The following is an 18,443-nucleotide window of genomic DNA, read 5'->3' on the forward strand; positions in this document are numbered from 1 at the left end:
AAACTGAAGAAAATTCAAACCTCATGAATTAACATGTTTCAAACATTATGTGTAGAGAAAGATGATAAATGCAGCTTAAAATAGTTCTGTACCTGCACACAATTTGCCTGTGTATACTGTGCCATTCTGAAACAGTATTATAAACATGATTTGTATACTTGTAGGCCTATAAATATAATGCACATTGCAGACATCCATTCGCTGTTTGCGTCAGAGCGAAGGTAATCTGTAATGCTTCAACTTTGTACATAACTTGTACACGTTTGTACTTTAGATACAACTGTACTGTACCATAGTCATTGTAGTCCCATCCATAGCACTGTAATCTGGATATCGCGGAGAATGGGCATGGCGGAATCCTGTAGTCCCGTTAACAGCTGTATCTGGGTGCACGACTTCCAGTGTGACTAACACTCGACAGGGTCTGATGCATTGGATACGAATGAGGTCGTGGGATGGAGGAGGACGCTGCTAGTCTCATGTCTTTCAGACCCTTTTGCGACATAATGCATGACCAGACAATCTCTTGCAGTATTTGTCCAGTTCAGCATAAATGATAGTGAGATCATGTACACATTGTAGGAGTTTGCTTACAAATGTAGGTGTAGGAACATTTTAATGAGGTGATTCAAGAATGATGAATATGTAAAAGCTAGGAAATTCTTTATGTGTCTATTCAGAAACTGACATGATTTGAAAAGTCAAGGTAAAAATATGAAATGTGTAACCATTTTTTAAAGGATAAACAATAGGGCGTAATATCCATTAAAGACCTAATAAAATGGTTTAGGCATTTTTTTCTCAATAATGTAATGATATTAAATGTTAAATTCTAAGTAATTCTATGGTTGTGCGGGGTTTTTTACTGTTCTGAATTTTGTTCTATGTTTGTTAACATAATGGATGCAATTTCCTCGGTTTTGGAAAACTTGCTATACTTTCGCCGCATGCGGCGCACTATCACTTCTAAATTGTGATGACGTCTAAGAACGGAGTCGTTCGTTCACGACCAGTCTAGCCGTAGCCAGCGAGCTGGCAAGGCTATGCTAGCGCAGCGCAGCGACAGCCGGCGGCCGGCGGCTGCACTGGCTAGCGCTGGCGGGGGAGCGAGCTAGCGAGCGCATAGCAGGTGCTGCGCTTCACTATTGTCATTGGCTAAGCCTTTAGACAAAAGAATATTTAGTGAACTGTATCGGATTTAATACTGCCAATAATACAGATTACAACTGTGGTACGCTTGGATATCCATTATTTTCGGCAAACTCGTGAAATAGGCCCCACCACTGCGTGTCTGTACTAATAGATAAATAGTAATACTACGGCGACTCGCCTGTTTAAATACTCATGAATTCAGCCCCACCGTGTGGCGTTCATCTCGGTAGTTAAGCACGGCGGTGGGGCTGCCTTCCACAGTCAATACTCGTGAATGCGGCGAAAATGACTTCATAATATGGCCCTCCACTAATTTAACGGCCAATTTAACCATACAACCCTACCCAACCCTAAACCCTAGGAGGACCTACCCTTGCTTGCTATAAACGCACGGGTACGGTGCACGCGCACTGCGGTGGGGCCTATTTCACGATAGCCCCGCCACCACTGCGTGTCTGTACTAATACTACGGCGACTCACCTGCTTTATAGGCCTAGGCTTACTCGTGAATCCAGCCCCACCGTGGCATTCGTCGGTAGACCAAGCACGGCGTTTGGGCTTCCTTCCACAGTATGATTTTTAGCATAAAACAAAAACTACTCGACCAAAATTGACGATCATTCTTGGTATCGTTTTTCTTTGAAAATGGCGCATCTAAAGTACTGATAACAAATATTGCAGAAACTGACTATGGGAAACTGGTTAGGCCCTTTTTTTTTTCTTCTTCTTAGCCACGACCCACCCTGTAACAACATATCTCCCGAACAGGCGTTAGAGTGTAGCCTCTGTTTTTACTACTACCAAAGATTCTGCTATTACTACTTACTAGTCTACTAGACCTAGTGCCGTAGTGGTAATAGTACTACTACTAGTAGTAGTACTGGTAGACTACTACTACTAGTAGACTACTATAACTACTGAGTACTAACATTGTTAGTAGACTGCTACTAGATCTACTACTAGACTACTACTAGTAGTTTAACTTGTAAGCGCCGGCCGACGGGCCAGGCCACGGCCGGGACGCTCCCGCTTGCTTGCTGCGGCCGGAGTAGCCGCTCACTTTGTGAGCAAGCTGAGTCTGTTCTTCTAATCTATTTACTAGACAAACATTTACAACTTACAATATGTCAATCATGTAGAATACAGTACACGTATATCCTTCCTAACGTTAAAATATATGGGGGCATACCAAATACTCTGTATTTCCCAGGCGATCGTTTCCGTGAGGTCTATTCTCGGGCTTGGTGCCATGTTCTTTATACGCTCTTGCACTGGCAGCGGGGGAGATGCAGCTGGTTCATATCGGTAAGGTGCAGCCCCACGATAACGTTCTGGTTCATCGGCTGCCTCTCCCTCCCCATCTTCCCCTTCAACTTCATGTGCCTGCTCTTCTTCTCCGCTATCGTCAGAGCTGCAGTCTTCATCATCATCATCATCATCAATGTCGAAGTTTACCCATATAGGGGAAGACATTATGCTCGAGGTACCAGGTATCTGCGCAAGCCAACTTAGTATTAATGTACGTGGTAATGCGTACATGTCGACAGTCAGTGGGTCGACCGGGAGCGCACATCCCGCGCGGGGCCCGGGCCTGGCCGGGCTAGCTATCGTGTACGCGCGTGTACCAAGCTAGTAATCTGAGTGCTTGTGCTGAGCGGCGTCTGCTAACTGAGCACAACTCCGTGCTTATACGTCATCAATCGGTTCAGGGGTGTTGGTCACGTGACTATCTTTTTCGCAAAAGCTGTAACGAGGTCCTCCAAAAATGTGATATTTAGGGGAGTTTCTAGAAGCGATAAAAACCGGAACGACACTGACAACATATTTACATTGATAATCATGACATATATTTTACATTTCTTTTGCATATTAAAACATTTTGCAAGCATTTTATTAGGTCTTTAACTGTATTTTGGGATAGTTTTCCCAGTGGATTCTTTTTTTGTCTTGGTCATTACTATAGGGAGCAATGGGCAGTGAAATCTATCAATTTACTAATTACAGGAACAATTTGGCCAGTTTGTCTAGATAGATCTGTAACTTTATCCAGATGTATCCTTATGGATGAAAGTGGTGTAAACTCTTTCTTTTATCCCTAGTTTACACCGTACGTGAGGCATTATATCTTGGCTGAAATCATTGCATCAGAAAGTTGGTGTATCATTTCATCATCAGGAATAACAGTGAAAGGTTCGTCGTTTGAATTAAATAATGCATTTGTATGGTCCTGTACCACCTTTAGTCAAAGCATGCTAAGAGTCGCTTTGCAATGTATGTGTACAGTCATTGCCGATTAATACCACAGTCTGGTGCATTATATGCACTTTTGCTACCCAGATATGATTATGTGAATTTAAGTATGCAAGAGTAAGGTCCCCAATCTCTATGGACAGATAAAGAAATGATCTTTGATCATTAGTAAACAAAATCATGCCCAAAGATAACATGCCCTGTGCCTTTTAAACTCTTTTATTGTGGCTTTCTTTGTGACCCAGTGCACCAGGGTACAAAGTGTGACATTTCTGGTTGCTGTTGTCAGAGATTCAGTGAATTTGCTGTCATGATTCATGTATAAATACTATAGTATGACTCATATCTGCCAATGTACTTTACACCACTGTAGTATATTTTTCCATGTGTCATGGACACGTGTACCGCTGTGATCAAATTTTACACCAACAATAGACTTTCAATAACAACTCTGAAGCTTGCTATAGGATTGCCAAACTGAGCAAGAAATAGTATAAAAGGGAAAAACATATAAGTCAGCTTGGTATAGAATTTGAGTGACAAAACATTTTTGCATGGTTTAGACAGTTTGAAAATGGATAAAGTCGCTTGTTTCACTTGATAGACATTTTTATAGTAGCCAATGCACTATATATTTCTGCTGGCACAGTGTATGATTTTAAAATCATTAAGCTGTTATAAACAGCATTTTGATCTTGTTGAATAATGGGCCTCATGTTCTTATTGTCCATATGATTAGTATAGTAATAGTTATGATGATAATAATAATAATTATAAGTGATAATGGATATGTTAGTATTGACAGTGGCAAAGATGATTTTGTAAAAGTTGTTATTATTGTCTGGTTTTAGGTATTAATGTAAGTGTAGGTCGTATGCAAATAATGTTGATACCCTAAATTAATACAAATAAGAACAAGGAGAACATGCACACACACAACACAGTGCAATCTTTGAGAACCCCCCCCCAAAAAAAAAGAAAAGAAAAGAAAAAAAAAGAAAGTAGAATGCAAACAGAATTCAGAGCATTGTTATCACTATACTTTGTGTAAAGTCTGCTTGCAGAAAAGAGTGACTGATTTACTGAGAATGTGCCCAAAAAAGTCTGAATTTGGAGACTACTAGGGTATCTACTTCTGATCCCCATCTTCGTTGATGGTATGGGGCAAGTCTTCCGTGGTAGCTTAGGAGGGCCACAGGGCAGGAGCCAATGAGAAGGAGGCGGAATTCAGAACATGTTCACCCTACACACATCGGGGGAGGATATTCCATTATTAAAGGTGTCCTCAGGACCGATGGTGACACAATTTCTGTGGAGTGAAGTCGCCCTAGAGGATGCCCGTGAGCAGATGGCTTGAAGGAAGTTTTGTAATTTTTTCATACCATGGTACAGTTGAACCTCTCGTATCCGGAGAAGTCGGGACCAGGGCTCATCCGGATAAGGGATTTGGCCGGATACGGGAGACTCAATGCTTTATACAATACATACACATGTACTGATGTAGCCCATTGTAGTACCACATGTAGTAATGTGTATACTGCAACCTTTTTATTGTTACATTTGGGGATGTTTTGGGATGTTAAAATGTCTGAAGGTAAGCAGTTTGGAAGGAAATTTGATGTAATGTATGTTAATCATGTTGGAAGTAATATGTAATTCATGTGTGTTTGTGTAGGAGTTCTCAAGGAGTTGGGGACCCCCCTTTAGTCCCGTAATTATCTAAAAAAAAAATCACGGCGAGATTGCGTCCGTATAATAGAGAGATCCGGATAAAGGGAGGCCGGATAAGAGAGGTTCAACTGTACTTGTATATTTTTGTGTGGTGTTGTACGATACTGTGTACAGTGTACTTGTAGGCCTGTGTCACAATACAGTTGTTGAGAATGAACTTGGGATAAAACAGGTCAAACCCGATGCTTTATGCGTAACTGCAGTTGGACATTTTAAAGAGAATAACGAAGAAACTTTTGACTGAAGATATTAAAGAAATCAACCCATTCCCTACGGGAACCTGGTGACCTGTGTATTAAGTCTATGGGGATTCCAGAATTCAGTATGGAATGGGTTATGTTCAATTTGCAAAATAATATAGTACATGCAACAAATGATTGCATGCTTTGATATTCTTAGATTCATATCGAGGTATAATATCTTAGTGCACAAATCATAGCTACAGAACTTTACAAATCACAGATTTGTTGCCGAGCTACTGCTGTGCTCATAGGGTCGCAGCAAATGACGTTCATGGCATAGATTTCATTGATAACCATGATCAGAAAATCCCCAACACAGAAATGGATACATGGGGCTGTGCACAACATACCAGTGTCATACAATGGGGGGGATGCTGTTATTTTTTTATGATGACTGTTGGTCTGAACCACAGCGAGTGTAAACAGTGGGCCATGATGTGAGGGGAAGCCCTCTGATTGGATGCTTCCTTATCCAGGATGAACAGCACATAGGGAATGTTGCAGTGCTAGCCTTAGAAATCAGACCCTGTCATGCTTGTGTTTTGTTTCTCTTGCCATGGTTAGGCCGCAACAGTTAACTGTTGTTACAGTTGGGGGAAAAAAGATCCATGAATATGACAAATAATTGTTACTTTCATATACAAATGCCGTTATGAAACAAGAAATAATAAAAAATGATCACTATTTAGGATATCAAATGTGTATTTAGTATTATCATACTGCTATCACCTGTCTATGTCCCCCCCCCCCCCCAAAAAAAAAAAAAGAAAGAAAGAAAGAAAGAAAGGGAAGTTTGGGACTGAAAAGGAAGAATAATCGTGGCTCAGCCAAGTGATGTACTGTACTTTCACATTGCATAGGAAAGCTGCCCTTCTTCTATGCGTGCCTCATAAAGATACTTTCGAGTAGAGGGTCAGATTAATCCCAGCAATAGAGCATTTCATTTCTCATCATAAAAGCTATAAAAGAGTATGAATATGTGTATATGAAGTCTCAGGCTTCTTGTGAGTTTGATGAATTTACCCCCTAAAGTGGTTGTACAGGTGTAATAAAACATGAATAAAGGTCAGTGCTGGCTTTATACATCAGAATTCCCTTTTTCTTTCATAATGACAATAACAATTTTAAATGAAAATAAAAGCACATGAATATTTTTGCTTGTCATGTGTTCCAGTAGTTGATGTCATGATTCCGTGGAATTAAGAACATGCGAAACTCTTCTTACCCAGCTGAGCGCGAAAAATTAGTTACGTGAAAAACAGTACCTTAGTAGGAACGACCCTTTCCTAGTACAACTAGAGTAGGAACGACCCTTTCCTAGTCAGGTACCAGGTGTCATCGTGGGAGCGAACTTTGGAAGAAATCGGAAGAGCACTGCAATAGAGAGCCGCCACCCTTAATGAATCTGTGAGAGGCTGCCCCGGTAGTGTGCTTGACCCGTCAACGGGGACGATTTTCTTCCCCATCCCGGGGCAGTTGTGGGAGAGAGGGCTGTCTTCGGAGGTATACCATTCCGCGTAATTCGCTTTGCCGGCTCGAGAAACCCTACACCTAATTGTTTCAGGTCTTGTGAAATCGGCGGGTTTGCTTTCTGACGACGAAGCGTCGTGTTTTAAAGGGAGTCGACTTGTCGTGCTCCCCTGCGCGTCCCTCCCCTGTCTCAATTGCCGCACACCTGCACAAACTCTGCCGCAACTCCTCTTCGTGGCAATGCAAACAGAGCCCGGCGGAACACGAGTTCCGGCAGAGCCTTAACGAAGGTATCACATTATTTCCCAGCTCTTCTTGTCTTGTCCTGGGGATTTTCCACCATTTACACTGCTCAACAGAGCATGGCTAGTGTTTGCTGGAGACTATTTTGTGTTGCCAATTTAGAATGAAATCACTGCGCAGTTGGCTGTGTGCAGTTTGATGTAAAGTGTACATTAGTTATGTTTTTTTTTTTTTAATTCTTGGTAGTTTTTGTTCTTTTGTGTATTAGTAAAAACAGTTCATAAGTATTTAGTACATTTGTAATCATAGTGGGATATAGAATATGCTGCCAATATGAGTAAAGGAAACCCTTTCATATATTGCTAATTTACAAAGAAAAGGAAATGAGATTTTTGGAATATTTGACTGTTGCTTTAAATCACTTGATGCTTGCTTTTACATTGTATATAGATTTCTTACAAATGTACCTTTCACAGTTCACACATTGAGGGAGCTTCAACATGCTCTGTAAACACAGTGTGACCTCTTCCAGAACCTTGTTTTGTTATTTTTTTTTAAACAAAAATATCGACAAAAAAAAAAAAAAATCCCTGTATTTCCATGATCAGGAGTACGTAGATGCCAAGAGAAAAATCTGGGGTAAATGAACAAGCAGTAGAATCCCAATAAGAAAAGGGAACAAAATGTGATCAGAATTACGCAAGAATAAAGACAAGTTTTCCCTCATGAATGCCATCTTACAGCCTTCCAAGTGGGTGCCCTTTGTATATCTGAAAATTAAAAGAGGAGAAAGAAAAAAAAATAAGGAGAAAAACAAACAAACAAGAGGTGTTATTAGTCATGTGCCTTAGCCTGGCTTCGTCAGAGGAGGATTTGAACAAATTCCTTGTCTGCAGACTGCGACTTTCGGGCATTGTTTACAGACTCTTTCTATGCTATAGACATGCCATGGCTGATTGCAATGTCAAAAATTCATTGCGTTATTGATTTCTTTATTGTCTATTGTCTGTGACAAAGGACCACCCCCATCCCCTGCCAGAAAGTAACAAATAAAATCTTTGAACCCTGACAAAACATAATTTCTTCCCCTTTGCATCGAACTTTTGATGACAAGCTCCATAGCAAACAAGTCTTTACACAATGGCTTCAATAGTTGAAATATTCCAGACTACCTTTTCCTTTAAAAAACAATCCTTGTTGTTCAGTGTCATTATTATCATTGTTGTTATTTTTGTTCAATCTAGGACAGATGTTTTCCACAGTGCTCATTCATGGCTGACCATGTACGTGTACACTCTTTTGTGTTATTCAATATACATTGTAAAAGCAGAAAAAGTTTGTGTGGGTTTATCATGTGGTTTTGTAAAGTGTCTTTTCTCTCTCAATGAGGAAAGGGGCAATATTTTTCTCACTTTTCTTGACAAAATGTGAACATTGTTTGCAAGATTCCTGAAATTAAAGGTAAATTGTTTGTGACATTTTGGAATTATAGCACGTTGCAATTATGGACATTCATACATGTAGGCATACTTAATTTGGGCCAATACATAAACAGTAGATCTGTTTTTGAACACCATGTTTGGGAATCGCATGCATACTTTCTGTCACAAAGCTACATTATGTAGTATGTATTCCCTCAGTGGTGTCCTAGCTCTGTGACATCTAAGTAGTGTAGACAACATACGTACCAATCTCACACATAAAATGGAAAGAAGCACGTTCGTTGTGTTTATATTGATCAGGAAGAATCAGAAGTGACAGAAAAACAAGTACTGTATAACAAAAGTGGATATTTTCACATGAGTAATTTTTCGTGCTCGGCCGGGTAAGATGAGTTTTGCTTGTTTTTAATTCAGTGGAATCAAGATACCAACTACAGAAACATAGGGCCTATGGATGCTTTGGTTGCACAAAATGCATGAAAATTTCAACACCGCGAAAATTTCCACTACACAGTATACAACAAATACTAAACAGTAGAGAGTGATTCCTGGGCCATGTGCAGTACAACACACCGAGTCAACATTTCTGTAGTTCAGTATACAGAGCATTATCTTGTGTACAGTGTATATCATGTGAAAAAGCAGTTGTGCCACAGAGTACGATGAGTACAGCTGTAAGCACCCCTACACGGTGTGGCTATGTGTACACAATGTACAGTAGTGTGTGTGTGTGCATCCCACTGTTCATGCGGTTGCCTTTTGTGCATGTTTATACCATCACAGTTGTAGCTTGGCTTGTGACATATAAAAAAGATCTCTACCTACATTGTAGTATTTATTTATAGCAGATTCATGAGCAGCGGGTTCTTATAGCCAAATATATCCGTGTGCTCATAAAAAAGAATGGAAGACCTATCACTGTGAACAGAAAGACTGCAGTAGAGGATTATTGCCTAAAGGACAATGTTGAATGCACAGAACGAATAGAAAAGAAGGGGATTTTGTTTTGGTAAAACTCTCAGCAGGTGTATGGTCCCACTGGTTGTATAAAAGTATTATGCCATTTATATGTGCTTACAAAAAGGAATTTGCAAGAAAAACAACAAAAACAATGAGAGACAATTCAGTTTTAGTTTCCCACTGCATGGCGGCTTTTAGAGCTACACAAAACTACACAATTGCCTTCTTGTGTGCGGTGGATAGGCAAGATTTCTTTTTACACAGTATTTTTTTTCTCTTTCTTTCTTTCTGTAGCTATTGTTAACTTCCTGCCAAATCTGTGCATTGTTGCTACCATGTTGGTGATTTACATTGTAGAGCTAAAAAGAGAAGAAGGGGGGGGGGGGGGGGATTGTTAGCGAGAAAGAAAGAAAAAAGGGAAAAAAAAATCGCTGGTATGAGGAAGGAAGGCTGTTCCTTTTGTCCCTGGCTTCTGCTCCGTAGATCGGATAATTACAGCTTTACAGAACTCCTGGAGAACCTACAATTGTAAGGAAGTCATTCTTACTCCAGTCAGCACGTCTTTAAGTCCTGCCTACAATTTTTGTAACTACCCCCCTCAATCCAACACCCTGTTCTCTACCCCCCCCCCCCCAAATAGTGAAAAAGAGAAATAGACGAGAGAACAACTGTCAAACTACAGGTATTAAAGGATCAGAACCCACGCAGACACAGATCATAACACTTACAAGAGTATGCCTTGATCTTACGAGAATTTTGAATCCCCCTGTGCCATTTTGATGAGGAATTCGGTTTGAAAAAAAGAAACAAAATAAAACAAAAACAGTCAGAGCCCAGCTGATGTGAAACAGTCCATTTTCATACCAATGTTTGTAGGCCTTACAGATAGAACTCACATAATATACATACAGTACATGTAAATACACATTTTGTATGTTTTGAGTAAAATTATTCCATATTCTCTTTCTTTGTGTCTCAAAGCCATTGTATAGAATGAATGTTTCATTCTGTTCATCTTTTCTCTTTTTTTGCTTGTTTCGTAAAATGATCATGTGCCTGAATTCATGCGTATTCCAAGCAGAGAACAAGCTTTGCTCAGCAGGGCTCAAATTCCAAGTAAACTTTCATTTTTGATGGCTTGCAAGTTGTCAAAGAATGCAGTGGAAATGTGGTTTCTTCACAGCTTTGGCTTTGATAGTATGAAAGAGTATCTCTGGGTATACCAGCATGCCAGTGTTTATTAGTACTTGTACATGTAGTGGATGATGTGAGGGATATACAGATGTAAATGTGTCACGAGAAAGGCAATACTTTTAATACACATATTTTATGACCTGCCCTCATCAATAAATCTTTACCACTTGTCATTTCTATGGACTCGACATGGTCTCAGCAGAGTGTGAATATCAACTCGTCATTCCTCTATACCCACATAAATCTTCAAAGTGAAAAGAAATCCATATTTTTCTCCCACTTGCCCCAATGCAAGCAAACTCTGAAAACAAAACAAAACTGTGATTCCAACTTCCCTCAAATATATTCAAGGGGGAAGAATCCTGTGGGCTCAATAGTCGTGGTTACTCATTCAAGAATGTATGGAACCTTTGCATTGTACATATCAGTCATCGAAAACTGAATTAGCAAACTTTTGGCAGGTGGTTTCTGTCGAATGAATTATTGTCCGTACAGCGGTTCTGTGTTGGGATCAGGAAGGTGGCGAGAAGACCGCCTTCTTACGAGGACTTTGAAATGCCGTGCTGCCGCACTTGGCTGCATATATATACAGTGGAATGGCATTACAGAGCCACTGTTTCCTCATTGAATGCTGCAATGCGTGCACTACCATCCAAAGATCACGGTGGAATTACTGTAGTGATGGATACGACTTTTCAAGGTCATGTGTTGTTGTTGTGAATTTCTGCTTGAACGAATCTCACTGCAGTATGAAAATTTTGCTTGGATAATTGCTTGAAGCACATCAAGTCACAGAATTTTCTGTATGTTTTTTTAAAAATCATTCAGTCCTATTATTTAGTCTCGTATTAATAAAGAACAAGGAAAGGAAATTCTTTCTCATATGAGCCCTAATGTCGATAAATTATTATTATTATTTTTTTTTGGAGGGGGGTAAGGGATTGGGAAATTGTCAGGACTGTAGATATTAAAGTCACTGAATTTGTGCAGATTCAATAAACTTAACCAGTTCTACCCATTCTTTTTGCTAATCATGAAAGATGCATGTACATGTAGGATGAACAGTGAAATTCAGAGTTGATAATTCAATGAAGACAAGATGATTGTTTAAACTTCCACAGCAAATTCTCATTGTACATCAGGTCTTGATGGGGGTTATGGAACATTCAGGTAGACAATGTACAATATTAAATGGGTTAGTCAAATACCGGTTAGTGACTGGCTAAACAGAGTCACGTGATGGAGGTACATTCGTTATGTTCGCCCATGGGCGAACATTCTTGGTAATGTTCTCCCATGGGAAAACATTTTCACGTAGCAAATGACAGAAGGCCTAGGACCGCGCGTGCATAGTGAATTTTGCTCTGCGCGAGCGAGCGATTGAGTGCGTTGTGCTGCATGCATGCTGCGCTGGTGGCCGTGGTTGCAAAGATCGTACACTGAATCTCTACGACCTTTGGTGGTTGACGTTGACGTATTTGACTAACCCATATAATATAACAGATGATGACTTTTTTTGTCGGGAACATGTACCAAACGTTCCACCCTCAGGGTTTGAAATGCTATTTCGGGAGGCTATAAGTCCCTCGACTTCGTCTCGGGACTTATAACCTCCCTCAATAGCATTTCAAACCCTTCGGGTGGAACATTCGGTATGTTCCCTCCCCCACCAGTCATCATCTACATAATGTACAGTGTGTGGAGATCGCAGTTCATTATTTGTTCAATTGTTGTTATCATTATCTATATTAGGCATTTTCGTTGCACATTAGAAACGCATGTTCGTTTGATTTTCATTTTAAGTGCAATATCAGTGCATACAAAGTAGTCCATGCAACACCAAATTCCGCGTAGGCTACTGTAGTACTTTTGTATAGTAGCCATGCAATAGTACACCACATTTTTAGGTGTGTGAACTCTTGCTACATGTGAAAGTGAAGTCACAACTGTAATAGTGCAGAGTCTACTTCAAAACTGAAATGCTAGTAACTGCTTTTTACAGTGAATGCCATCTCTTGATAGTGATTATAGATAATAATACTGATGTGATTACAGCTTATTGGATGGCTTTAGTTCACAGAATAACAGAAAACTTCATTCGTTCTCGGGCCAATATGCCCTGCATTGCCAGCCATTATAACAAAACTATCTTTTTGTTTTTCCAGATTCAAATCTAATGTTCATGTATATTGATGCACAGTACATATTTGATGCACTATGCAGATTGTGTTTTGGTTTCCCGGCCGTGTCATTAGCGATAGTGTATTGATTTTGCCAGCCGTGTTTGAAGAACCAGTGTCGGGTTGCTAATTACCCTCCATACTGGCACGTACAGTAATCCAATGTGGTGTAATGTAGCAGGCTGCTTGAGCTTCATGTACAGTGGCAATGTTTCCGCGAGTATGGCTGTGGATACATGCCAACACAGAGTCGGGTTTCTCCATATTGGAGTGACATTCGAAAACTAGTCTGCCAAAGCAGACCCTCTTGGGAAGTTGTTCTTCGTTGATCTGTTTTGTATGGCGGAAGAGGCCTGTTGAAAGTTCTTGCTGCATTAGTCATTGCACGTATGTAGGGCTACATGTATGAGGAGAATATACTGTAAAAGTGGAAATTTTCGCGGTGTTGAAATTTTCGCGCATTTCCACCAGAAACTAGCGCGAAAATAAAAGCACGCGAATATTTTTGCTTGCCATATTATGTTCCTGTGCGTGATGTCTTGATTCCGCGGATATAAAAACATGCGAAACTCTTCTTACCCGGCCAAGCGCGAAAAATTAGTTGCTCGAAAATATCCACTTTTACAGTACTCTTGTGTGACAATTTAAAAGTGGTTGAGTTGCAATCATAAACCACAGTGACTGGATAACAAATATAGCATCTACAATGTACGTATACACTTTCAGGAGAAGAGTTTTGTGATTTCCTGCCATGTACAGGCAACATCCCCCCCCCCCCCCCCCACCAAATCATTGCTTTAGCAAATATCAGTTGAGTCGCGAAATTAGTGAAAATAAAAATGTCCGTTATACAGCATCCGTGCAACATTGCAGTCTCTTGTCTTGATTGAGCAAAGTAGGAGCCAAGTACTGTATGTATATAAATGTGCAGTATTTAGCGAGTCCAATTTTTAGTGAATCGGGACTTCCTGACAATTTCACGAGTGGTTAAATTCGCGATTGTGGAGTACAGTACTGAACAGTATATGTATGCTTGCATGTCACGTTCATATCGGGATCAGAGGTAATACAGTTTATTTCTGCATGTTTTTAGATTCGCAAATGGCACCTGAAGTCCTTGCAAAGTTAGAAAAATAAAAAGCTCATGAAATATTCGGCGTGTACAGTAGTAGCTGCCGTAAATGGTATTGAATAATATTAATGAAGGTCTGGAAGCTGAGGCTATGCTTCTCCTTCTGCTAAACTCTGCCATGCCAGGGGAACGAAATGTCTTGATAACCTGATACGGCAGTGTGATGAGATTTAAAGCATTTATGTGCTTGTGTTAACCCTTGCAAGACCGCCACGTTTCAATGTTATTGACATCACAATGCAGTCGGGTTGCCAATGGCGACAAAAAGCAGGAATAATGATCTACAACATCTGAAATACAATGTAGATGAGACTATCAGTTGATGATCACCGTGGTGATAGTACCACATGGGAAAGCATGTTCGTCTTGTGACTGTCTATGACGTAGCAATGGTTGCTTTGTGAAATTGTTATTTTTCTTTAAAAGATACATTGTACATGATATACAATATGGGGGTTTTGAATTAGAATGTTCATCAGATTGCTTAATAGTTATTTGGAGGAGAAGAGAAATGCCATTGTAGATGCATATTTGTGTATAATATTGCAGAAAAAATATATGATGTGAAAGTTTCTGTTTCTCACCTCTTTGTAAATTGATGTCAGGGGCTATGTGCATGTAGTTTATACAGTCTACATTTTGGTGACATTGCACTTGTACAGTACATCTGTAACTGTACATTGACAGTACCGTACGTATCCAATGTACTCAACTCATTATGTTTGATAAAATATACTTGGTGGCACAAGATTTGGTTTGTTAATTTCATCTTGTTGACTCTTGTTGTGAATCTTCAGGAAATTGTTACAAATTATGTAATTATGAGGTAGGCAGTATCTTATTATGACCACTTTGCTTCCCTTCAAGAGAGATCCTATAATTGCATAAGTACAGTCCCACAGCCTGATTTCCCTGCTGGGAGATCACTGTGCCCTCCAAGAAGTTCAGATTGTTGTTTCGTGTGACGTGAGTTTGTCTTGATTTGCTCCTGCAGCCCGTGGCGCACACCTGCACATTCTCCGCCCAGAACAGGTCGACTGTGAAATGTAAATCTTATCCGGAGGAATGTCGGGGATAAGTAATTTGAACTTTAAAGGGTTGAATCACAGTGAGCTACATGTACATGTAGCTGCTTGTTTACCGAGTCATATTTTGCTTGAATATTTGATTTTGCAGACATTGGTTGTACATGTAGTCACCTGTCTTCATTATCATTTTACTTTGTTGTCATGCATGTACGTTCATTACCCAAATCTCTGTTTTCTTCCTAATTGTGTGGACAAATGGCATCTGAAAAGTTGTATGACGTATACAAAAAGAAACATGCTGCAGCTCCTGAACATTGTTCATAATATGAGCAGTATCATAAATTACGCACATATATTGTATTTATCGATTTACAAATAATACATGTTGCATGTAAACCCACAACAAAAAGAAACAGAATTGCTCATGCTGTAGCATATCTGATAGTTGAGCATAACACTTTATGATAGTGTATGCACTGTAATGTAGACATTACCTCAACACATGCTGCATGGTATCTTGTTTCATGATGTTGCAAAAGAAAAGTAGCTGTAACACATTTGAAAGTCTCTCTATATATTTCCTTTGATTTTGTGGGGGTGATGATCAATTGAGAACTGAACGAAATGCTTGAATGTTTCCCTCAACGTGTTTGATCGTTTCCCCCGACATTTTTTATTGTAAATAGGGTAGTGGCCTCGAAGTGTGACAATGGCATGATTATAATGATAGGATACATGTAGCTACAAAAGACTTTGGGCTCAACAAAATAGGCTCACAAACCACACACCCACCTACTATACCAACCCACACACCATGTACAGCTGTACGTTGTATGCTCTTTTCTTCTTGACATTCTGCAGACTTTGATTAAATTTTTTTTTTGCGTGTGTGCAAAAGTCAGAAAAATATACTTCAATAAATGTATATTTGTATTGTAATGGTAATGTTTCTTCATGAGTGCAGTTGTCTGGAAACTTCCAAACCATGTCATAATATTTAGACTCTGTCTAAAAGAGAAGTAATCCCTCGTAAAATACAGTTGAATGAAATCAATCTTATAATGAACATAAATCTGTCTCAGTCTGCTTCATGTATCTGGAATGAAATTAAGAAGCAATAATTTTGACTTTGTGATGTGCGCATGTAAAAAACCCCCATTGCTTTCAGTGCTAAAGATAGAAAAACGTCTGTATTACACTTGTACAATCATTCTACAGTATACTCTTATACACACAAAGATATACACTGTACTGTACTACCGTACATTGGCATGATCTTCCCATGATCAGCGGTGGTGTTGTGTGTATATATGCTCACCACACATGTATACCAACTTTAACAATAGTCAGGAAGCAAACTCTGTACAATTGTAGATTACAAAATATCTGCCCCTACCCCCCCCCCCCCCCACGAAATATCTGTGTACATGTAACAGGACATTCATTAGACCAACTACTTGTAGTGCAGCTGAATATGGGCTGTCAAGCCATCTTGTACAGTATGGAAAATGAAAACAAACAAAATTAATTTTCATCACGATCAATTGATAGTGGCATTGGTGGCATAAACATGTTTGCGTCCCGAGCGTATTCAGACTAATTTGATGCAACGATTCATATCAATTTGGCAATTTCCGGTGCAAAGGCCAAACAGGCGTGTAAACCTTGCTTAATGCCCGTTTGCTATGTAATGATAGAACTTCACCTTGTAATGTATGATTTGGGATATGCTTGGATTACATTGGTCCGGATTGCAGTGATTAAGTCATATCTCCTTAATAAGTGAGACAAGACTATCAAATTTAAATCTTATCAGCAGTGAAGCAGTCTATAGTTTTTTTAATGTGCATAAATATGAGGCTGAAATATACTGGTTTCATGTACGATTAATTAATGCGTATAGTTTAGTGCACGCTATTAAACATGATGGGAGATACGACTGCAAGTGCGTGCGGATTTCATGAAGATTGACACGCACAATACACCGGAGCCCTGTGTTCAGAATGCGCCCGAGCTCTGTGCACATGAGACATGATTATGTGCCTGAAATGATTCAGCATTTTTTTCCTGTCTCCGCACCCATTATACCTCTCATCTTACAAGCTGATTTTCCCTCAAAACGTGACGTTTTATGAGTGTCTTAAATCGTTGTGAAGATACTATATTTAGAATACTTAGATCTATTTCCTACAATGGGGGGGGGGGGGGGGAAGAACAAAAGAAGATGATGAACAATTCAGAATAAAATGTGTGTTTTCATGAGAAACCTAAACTGGGGGGAGACTTTGAATCTTGTAGAGTTTACGGTAAGCAGGAAATATTCTCCCTAATTTGATCATAATAGGCCCTTTGCAGCGTAATCTCGATCCGGTAACTTCATCCACTTCTAATCAGAACAGTGGACTGGGCTTATTTTTTGTCCATGGGAGGAACATCGCAATTATACCCTACATCCATCTGATAGGAAAATACATTTATTTGGAGGGTGTAATGATTGATTGATTGATTGTTCATTGTGTGTCTCCCACTAGAGGTATTAAATCAAATCATTGAGGTGGAGGCCCAAGGGATTCTGTGCTGCACAATGCCAGTGGGTTTTACACCCACATACATGTAGGCCTACTCGTATCCTTTGGAAATCTAATAGCAGAGCTGTCAATATCAGAGATATTGCTGTTGCTATTATTATCCTTCTTAAGTTTCCCCTTGTTTTTGTTTTATATACTTCTACTTGTTTAGTTGATAATGGTTACTGCATTGTATAAGTGCATACATGTAAAATTACAAAGATTATTAAAATTGTTATAATTGTTATCATCATCATTCTTCTTATTGATGCTCTTTTTGTTTAATATAGTCATAGCAGTTTAATATATTTTATCAGAGTATGTTATAAACTTAATGTAAAGGAGAATCTTTTCCCATCTATTTTATTTCTTTATTTGTGAATTATCATTATTATTATTATCATTATTCTTTTTTTTTTTGGGGGGGGGGGGGCTTCTTTGTTTCTTTATCAAATCTTAATTTGAATTTCATGTTTATTGAACTGTAACATTTTTTGTTTTGTTTTGAGTGATCACTTTTGTTCGATCTATAAGCATGCCCTGAATTGATCCCCAATATGGATTATGATCCCCTACTCTCATAATAAAAAATATGCCACAATACAGTTTTAACGAAAGAAGATTATTTTTCTTGCTCACATATCTTGCATTTGCATTCTGATAAAGCTTTTCTTTTTACATACAGATATTTTCGCCAAAATGGCAAAAATCGTGAATATAACAGTTTTACAGTACTGTAAAAGATATTTTTACAGTACTTTAGTGTGCAAGCAAGCAAAAATATTAATGGGTATTTGGATACAATATTTGCAGGTATTTGGATACAATATTTACAGGTATTTAATGTGAAGT

The 18,443-nt window shown here is 39.2% G+C and overlaps 1 protein-coding gene across 1 annotated transcript in view; it reads left to right on the forward strand.

Annotated features, from left to right (window-relative positions):
* LOC139713597 (uncharacterized) overlaps positions 1–18,443 on the forward strand; it is a gene marked incomplete at its 3' end in the record, with an annotated part of 94,586 nt that overhangs the window by 13,799 nt on the left and 62,344 nt on the right. The gene's annotated exons all lie outside the window — the stretch shown is intronic.

The sequence above is a fragment of the Diadema antillarum genome, unplaced genomic scaffold (assembly GCF_040938485.1).
Source record: "Diadema antillarum isolate AM-2024a unplaced genomic scaffold, OU_Dant_1.0 seq00002010_RagTag, whole genome shotgun sequence".
Classification (NCBI taxonomy): Eukaryota; Metazoa; Echinodermata; class Echinoidea; order Diadematoida; family Diadematidae; genus Diadema; species Diadema antillarum.